Here is an 8,674-nt window from a genome sequence, read left to right on the forward strand (position 1 = left end):
AGGACGTCCAAGAATTCTCCCACTTAGGGTGGGACTTCCTATTCGAACTGTGTTCCTAGGTAAGGGACTGTCCCAAACTGTTAAAAATGTCATGGGCTTGCAAGCTTTGTGCCAAAATAACCCAGAAAGCCACCCCATACCTCCACCCCTAACTCAGCCCATACAACATCAAGGAACCTATCCAAGGGAAGACTGGTGAACAGACTTGACCCAAATGCCCTCAAATGGGAACGAGAATGGTACTCCCAAATGGGAATACCTATTGGTATTCATAGACACCTTTTAGGATAGTTAGAAGCTTTGCCTGCTAGAACTGAAAAGGCAATAAAAATATCCAAATTTCTGTTTAAAGAGATAATTTCGAAATTCAGGTTACCAAAAAGTCTACAGAGTGATGACGGACATCCCTTCACTGCCAAGGTGACCCAACAAGCTGCCTCCGTTCTGGGTATTAACTACCGCCTCCACTCTTCCTGGAGGTGGCAAGGCTGAAACAGCAAGTCATGTTCTACAAAGAACACTCGCTAAACTATATCAAAAGGCTTCAGAAACCTGGGTCTCCCTCCTCCCTGTAGTCCTTCTAAGGACTAGGATGGCCCCAGAGGAAATTCTGAAACTTAGCCTGTTGGACATGACCGATGGGAGGCCCTTTTTTACTTCAGATCTCTTGTTTGATGAGGAAGCCCCCAAATTGGATGCCCATACTGTTCAGCTTAAGCCAAGCTCAAAGGGCCCTCCGAGTACAGAAACAAAGTGCTGCTCCCACCCCTACGAAAGAAAAAGGTCGAGGTCTCCATCCAGTCAGGGGACTTTGTCCTACTAAAAACTTGGAAGGAAGGGCCCCCTGAGGACCAGCTACAGCCACGATGGAAGGGACCGTGTCAAGCGTAACTAAGCAATCCAACTGCTGTCAAGCTATGAGAGTCACTAGTTGGGTACGTCTGTCTAGAATAAAATCTGTGTAAGTCCCAATAGCAACCAGAGGAGCCTTACTCCTGTGAGCCCGTGGAAGACAGATACCTATTCAAGAGAACCAGTAAGTGACTTCATGTGGCCAAGGTGGCTTGGTCTAGTCAACCTGGCATTTCTGACAATCATGCTCTTATTCTGCCACTTTTCAGAATCCCCTCACCCTGATAAACATCTTTGCTGGGTCTGAAAGAAAAAATGTAATACAATGTCAAAAGCCATAATACTCCTAGTAGAACTTCTGACAATGGTCTCAACCCAGGAGGAATGGGGAAAAAATGCTTTATTAAACATATCTAAAATAGTCACCAGGGAGAAAAACTAGTTAATTGTTGGGTCTGCCATGAAAACCCTGGCTTACAATCATCATTACAGATACAAACAGGTACATACCACAAGAGCTTTACCACAGACTCACAGATTTCAAAAACAAATCGGTTGGGTGCCAAAGGGGAAATGTCAGGAGCAGGGAGGGATAAATTAGGAGCTTGATATTACCATATACTCATTACTATATATAAAACAGATAACAAACAAGGACCTACTATATAGCATGCTGCTGCTGCTGCTGCTGCTGCTAAGTCGCTTCAGTCGTGTCCGACTCTGTGTGACCCCAGAGACGGCAGCCTACCAGGCTCCCCCGTCCCTGGGATTCTCCAGGCAAGAACACTGGAGTGGGTTGCCATTTCCTTCTCCAATGCATGAAAGTAAAAAGTCAAAGTGAACTCGCTCAGTCATGTCCGACTCTTTGCGACCCCATGGACTGCAGCCTACCAGGCTCCTCCATCCATGATTTTCCAGGCAAGAGTACTGGAGTGGGGTGCCATTGCCTTCTCCGACTATATAGCATAGGGAACTCAATATTCTATAATAATTTAGATGGGTAAAGAATCAGAAAAAGAATGAGCTCTTTTCTCTTCTCCGCCATCCTATGTGCGGTTGAGTTCTCTCCTCACCATGTCTTCTCATAAGACTTTCAGGATCAAGTGATTCCTGGCCAAGAAACAAAAGCAGAATCGTCCCATTCCTCAATGGATTCGAATGAAAACTGGCAATAAAATCAGGTACAGCTCCAAGGGAAGACACTGGAGAAGAACCAAGCTGGGTCTATAAGAAGCCAGCTGGGTCTATAAGAAGCCAGCTGGGTCTATAAGAAGCAAGCTGGGTCTATAAGAAGTGGTCTTAACATGTGTGGCACACATGTTAAGACCACTTTTTTAAGCAGCCAAATCACAATGAGAACATCACTACTGTAATGCTTGGCTCCTGATGTTATTTCCTCACTATCAGTCTGAGACTCAGTAATAAATATGAAACGTTGGAACTGTTATTGTATTATATGGTTTGTGATGACGTACTGAATAAATACTCCTGTCAGTTAGGACATGGGCCTGTCCAATGATAGAAATGTTCTCTAGCTACCAAGTACTTAGAAGTACAGCTAGTAAATTAGGAACTGGCTTTTTAAAATTTTGTTGTCTTATTGTTCCCTATAACTAGCAGCTCTTATACCTACTGTTACAGGAAGTACACGTATGTGTCATCCTTGTACCTGAAGGCAGCACCTTTTTAAAATAAACCGTGCGGGGAGGGACGCTTGTCACAAGACATGTAGGATCTTAGTTCCCCAACCAGGGATTGAACCCGCTTGGCTGCCAGGAAAGTCCCATAAAAAGCATGTTTATATGCTATTGTATGATGTGAACCAGGGTTTGGCAAACTGGTCTCCCGCCTGCTTTTGTATGGTCTGTGAACTAAAGTTGTGCATTTTTAAATGGTTGAAAAAATCAAATGTTTTTGGCATTTAATAAATTCAAGTTTACCTACCAGGAAAAAAAAAAAAGAAAAAGAATGAATATATGTATACATAGGACTGAATCACTTTGCTGTACAGTGAAACTAATATAACATTGTACTACTCCAAAAAATTTTTATAGAAGAGCTTTACCAGTTCAAACACATGGAAACAACCCTCCCCCCTCACACACACACATATATACCAACATGAGCTCAATGGGCGATACTTCCATCAGGCCTGATACCTTGCCACATTTAACTCTTTTTTAAAAACATGACATAACTTTTCCATTAATCATGTCTACTTTTGTCATCCAGAAAACCAGTCATGCTTCTGATGTCACTACACTTATGGCTCTCTAGGCTGTGGTGAGCCTCTTTGGAACAATCCCTGGCTGCCGGATGGCAAGATGATCACAATGTTTTGGAACCCAGACCCAAGCTGCATCCTCATGAATGCCTCCATTCTGTGTGAATGCCTTCACTGTGAAGTGAAGCCCAGGCCCAGGGTGCCCACAGGACAGGGATGGATTGGACTAAAAATTGTTGGACTTTATGGAAGGGGTGGGTAACGCCCTTTTGTACCCATCATCTCATCCAAGCCAAAGGGTGTGGAATACTCCCAGACTTAACTCTTTTCAGTATACTATTAGGCTCTTGTCCCCTCACTGAGTTCATGACCTGTCCCTTCTGATCTGGGTGGCTGCTTGCTTATTAAAGTCTTCTGTTCCCAGATCTCTTATTGCACCTTCAGGATATGCCTGCATATGTGGCACTCCCCAGAATGAGGGCCCAAAGAAAAGGGCATCCCAGAGGAAATTTGGCCCCTGTGTACCTGCTCATCCTTTTATTAATAACGTATGGCACAAGGGAGCCAGTACACTAGGACAGTTGGTCCCATTCACAGTCACAATACGTAGTAATACTCAATACCAGCCCAGGAGGGTCACTGGACTAACACTGGCAGGAGCAGGACTGGCAGAGGGGATTGGCAGCTCCATGGAGAGGCTTTACCTATTGTGAGGTAACCCTAGGAAATCTAACCAACACTTTAGAGAGCCTAGCCTGACCACTGGAAATGCCCTAAACAGACTTTCGCCTTCTTTAAACTCACTGGCAGATGTGGTTATGGACAATAGATTGGCCTTGGATTACTTGCTGGCTGACCAGGGTGGTGTGTGTGAGGTCATAAACAAAACCTCCTGTACATATGTCAATAATTCAGCCCAGATGGAGATGGACATCAAAAAGATTTATGAACAAACATCATAGTTACACGGCTACAACCAGGGGTCAGACCCTAATGCCATCAGGTCCACATTAAGAGTGCCCTCCCTAGCTTTATGTGGTTCCTGCCCCTCCTGGGCCCAGTCATGGTCGTTCCTACTCCTCCTCTTCCCCCTGCCTCTTTAACCTCCTGGTGAAGTTGATGTCTTCCAGGTTACAACAGTTTCATGTCAAAATGATGGCTCTGCAAGGATTCCAGCCCATACCACTCTCCAACTCGAAACAAGGAGCTGTCCTGCCCCTGGGACTCCCTAGGCTAGGCATCCAGAGGGTTTTACTCCTGGACAGGCAGAGTCAACCGCCCTGCTCAGCCCTGAAGTGGGTACAGACAACGGCCCATTGCCTTTCTGCTTCCCATAAGAATATGGGAGTAAAATCTCTGCAGGGAGAATGAGACAGGAGGGGAAGCAGCAGGACACAGGTGCTAGATAAATGAAGAGGAGGTCCAGTGTTGGGATCCAATAAAGACTGGCTGGAACCAGCTGAAACCAAGGTGGCTTCGAGAACAGTTGGGTCATTGACTTTCAGCTCATCATACCTTTATTGTAATACTACAATCACTCCCCTTTATGCCACAACAGTTCCAAGAGGAACCATAAAAGGTCAAAAAGTAGGCAGTGGCCCAAATCCTGGGAAATCCCCACCTTTCCCTGAAATAACAAGAATATTCCTCCCACTCTTTTAGCATATGAAGTTACACAGTCCATAAAAAACAAGGACCCCATGCTCTGGGGCCACTCTCACTTTCTGAGCCAGTCCAAATTCTGCCTATGCATCCTTCTAAGTAAACTTGCTTTTGCATGTCTCTGGCTCTCTCTTGACTTCTTTCACGCACGAAGCCAAGGACCCTCACTTGGTGGTCTCTCCTAAAGACTCCTGCAAGCCCCAGGACAGGACATTCCCCACTTCTGCAATGGCTGCCCACAGGAATGACAGTTCTGAGCCCATGGGGCTCCCCAGCACGGGGAATACGAGCCCCCAGGGCATTAGGCTTTGAAGGCCAGCGGAGCTTGATTTCAGGAGCCCAGGGATCTGGGGGAAATGCACACCAAATGCCTCATGTCCCAGGACAAAAGCAGTCATTTGATAGGTGCTTGGCCCAGACCTACCTGCTGGTCTTGGAGAGTCTCCTGGAGAGGTGGCGACAGCAGCAGTGCATCCCGGGAAGCTTATTCTACCCCGTGAAGCCAATGCAGGCAAGCGCCATCGCGGAGGCTCCTCCCTCTCCTCGTTAATGCCCAGACCTGGCCCTCCCAGCCGCCTGCAGGTGCCAGTGATGGGGGCCTCAGGCCAAACAACTAACTGGTGGGCACACAGCCCCACCCATCAGCAACAGGCTGCCTAAAGACCTATACTAAGTGAAGTAATTTAGTCAGAGACAGACAAATATCGTATGATATCACTTATCTGTAGAACCTAAAAATGATACAAATGAATTTATTTATAATACACACTCATAGACGTAGAAAACATACTTACCAAAGGGTTTGAGGAAGAGGGATAAAGTAGGAGTTTGGGAAAGAATCTGAAAAAGGATGGATAGAAGTGTATGTACAACTGAATCATTTTGCTGTATACCTGAAACTAACACAATATTGTAAATCAAATATGGGTGTGTGCTCTGTCGTGCCCGACTGTTTGTGACCCTATGGACTATAGCCCACCAGGCTCCTCTGTCCATGGAATTCTCCAGGCAAGGGTACTGGAGTGGATTGCCATTTCCTCCTCCAGGGGATCTTCCAGACCCAGGGATCGAATCCTTGTCTCCTGCATCTCCTGCATTGGCAAGTGGATTCTTTACCACTGAACTACCTGTGAACTCCATAAATCAACTATAATAGTGAAAAAGTGTTAGTCTCTCAGTCGTGTCTGACTCTTTGCAGCACCATGGACTGTAGCCCACTGGACTCCTCTGTCCCATGGAATTGTCCAGGCAAGAATACTAGAATGGGTAACCATTCCCTTCTTCAGGGAATCTCCCTGACCCAGGGATCAAACCAAGGTCTCCCATATTGCAGGCAGATTCTTTACCGTCTGAGCCACCAGGGAAGCCCAAATCCAATATTAAAGCAAAAAACATAAAAGTTCCTGAGCCCACAGCCGCCTCTAGAAGGAATCAATGGTAGATTAAATGATATAGAAAAATGGATCAGTGAGCTGAAAGACAGAATAATGGAAATCATTGCCACTGAACAGAAAAAAGAATGAAAAGAAATGAGGACAGTTCCAGAGACCTTTGGGACAACAGCAAGCACACTAATGTTCACCTTATAAGGGTCCCAGAAGGAGGAGAGGAGGAGACAGAAAGAGCATGAGAACATATTTGAAGACCTAATGGTTGAAAACTTTCCTAACCTGGGAAAGGAAACAGGAAGTGCAGAGAGTTCCATACAGAACAAAGCTAAAGAGGAACATATCAATACACACTGTGATCAAAATGACAGAAACTAAATACAGAGAGAGAATATCAAAAGCAGCAAGGGAAAAGCAATAAATGACATACAAGGGAATCTCTATAAGGTCATTAGCTGATTTTTTTCAGCAGAAACTCTGCAGTCCAGAAGGGAGTGGCATGATATATTTAAAGTGATGAAAAGGGAAAAAAAACATAAGACCAAGACTACTCTACCCATCAAGTCTCTTGTTCCGATTTCATGGAGAAATCATAAGCTTTACAGACAAGCAAAATCTGAAAGAATTCAGTACCACCAAACCAGCTTTACAACACATGCTAAAGGAATTTCTTTAGGCATGAAAGAAAAGGCCACAATTAGAAGCAAGAAAATTACAAAATAAAAAGCTCAAACATACAGTAAAGTAAGGAAGTCATTCACATACAAAATTACCAGGGAGGTTAAAAATGAAGCCTTTTTTAACAACATGGGAACATACTTATGTTAAAGGAACAAGGCAGGTAATAAAAGTGTATATATAGTTTTAACTCAACTATGTAACAACAAAAAAGACAGAAGGAAAAAATGCAAAAGGTTGATGTCAATAAGCTCCAGATGAAGGGATTATACATGACTTCATTTTCTTCTTTTTAGTTTTCTATGTTGAATACATAGACCTTTATAAATGGAAAAGCAATAAGCACTGTTTGTAAAAGAGAAAGTCAGGTATCCTGTATACCCCAACCGCAGGAGTCAACTTTGACATTTGGGGTGAAGCAGAAATAGCTGGGGTTTTGTTTTCTCCGATCTAAGGGCAGGAAGTGACTATTTCCCACTGGGTTTCCTGCTGGAGTTGGAGGCTGAGGAAAATTCTGACTGAAGACTGAAGACAGGTATAAAAGTACAAAACACGCAGGCCTTTTGCGAGTGGCTTCTGCTTATCTCTGTGGCCCCCTCCCTCTTTACCACCTGCTCGCGGAGTCTTCTCTAGAAAGCACCATCATTACTCTTGCCTCAAAGACTTGGCCCCCGCTGTCCCCACAACCTGGAAGGCTCTTTCCAATAGCCACCATCTCACTTAACTACCTTTCTGCAGGCATCACCTTAGGTGTCCTTGTTCTCCAAAGAGCTTTCCTGACCCCAGCACTGAGGGAGGGCCCTCACAAGCGCCAGAACAAACACCCTGTCCGGTAACAGATGTGTCACTTTGGACTGTCATCATGGCTTACTTCTGTGCTTTCCCACTGACCTTTATCCCCAGAATTGTTGGGACCTGCCTCTCCCAGAGGGTATTTCTCCCTTGGAAGAAAGTGACCCCAGATAGTTCTTTCTGCTTTAAGGTGTTATGGTTCACTCCACGTGCTCAGCAAAACTACCTCCCTGACTTGCTGCAGTGGATAAGACTGGGGTTGGGACTCCAGCCAGAGGCGACCAGAAAGGCTGTAGGCGGGAGGGAGTCTGGCCTCTCCTCACATGGTTCACCCAGTAGGTAACTCTATACAGAATGGTGGCTAGCTGGCCAATCAGACGTCTTCCTGGGAAGAGGGTCGTTGGCACGGAAATCTTTCCCTCAAAGCCACTGACTTTCATTCACAGTCTCCAGCCTGGTCTGGAACCCCCCAAAGGCAGAGCCCTCTTCATCTTCCCATACCTCAGAACAGAGGGCATTTCCCTCTGTCTTTTCCAAGAAAACTAGAGCCTGTGTCACAGGAGAGGGTGGCCAGCCATGCCTTCTCTGTCTCTCTAGCTGCTCACGAGCAACCTGTGGCCCCTCCTCTGGACACCCTGCTTCTCTGGGCAGGGTGTGGGGGTTGCTCTCTGTGCCAGGGACCTGGCCCAGCTGGCCACGTGCAGGGAATGGCTGGCATTCACGCCAGACCAAACCCGGACTGGCATGTTCACAATTGGTTGATAAGTTCAGGGCTCTGCCGTCCTCTCCCCCAGCCTCCCCCCTGCCCAGGGGCTCAGGGGCCGAGGCAAATGTGACCACTCTTCCCTCCCTCACACACTCTCTTCACCAGAGCGAGGGGAGGCATTTGGCACACAAGCTCACGCTGGTGCAGTGGAATGAGCTGCACCAAGGAGATGGGGAAAAAATAGAAACATGTTGCTGAGGCTGCAGGAAGTGTGCTGGGAGCAAGGGTCCCCAGAGGACAAGAAGGAGAGGCTTCCAGGATCAAGGAGGACTGACCCTCTCGTCTGCAGACGGCATTCTTCCCAGGCCAGCC

At 46.2% G+C, this 8,674-nt stretch overlaps 1 pseudogene; it reads left to right on the forward strand.

The window, feature by feature from the left end:
* Nucleotides 1–1,908: 1,908 nt before the first annotated feature.
* Nucleotides 1,909–2,546, forward strand: LOC113900725 (annotated as a pseudogene).
* Nucleotides 2,547–8,674: the final 6,128 nt, after the last annotated feature.

The sequence above is a fragment of the Bos indicus x Bos taurus genome, chromosome 11 (assembly GCF_003369695.1).
Source record: "Bos indicus x Bos taurus breed Angus x Brahman F1 hybrid chromosome 11, Bos_hybrid_MaternalHap_v2.0, whole genome shotgun sequence".
NCBI lineage: Eukaryota > Metazoa > Chordata > Mammalia > Artiodactyla > Bovidae > Bos > Bos indicus x Bos taurus.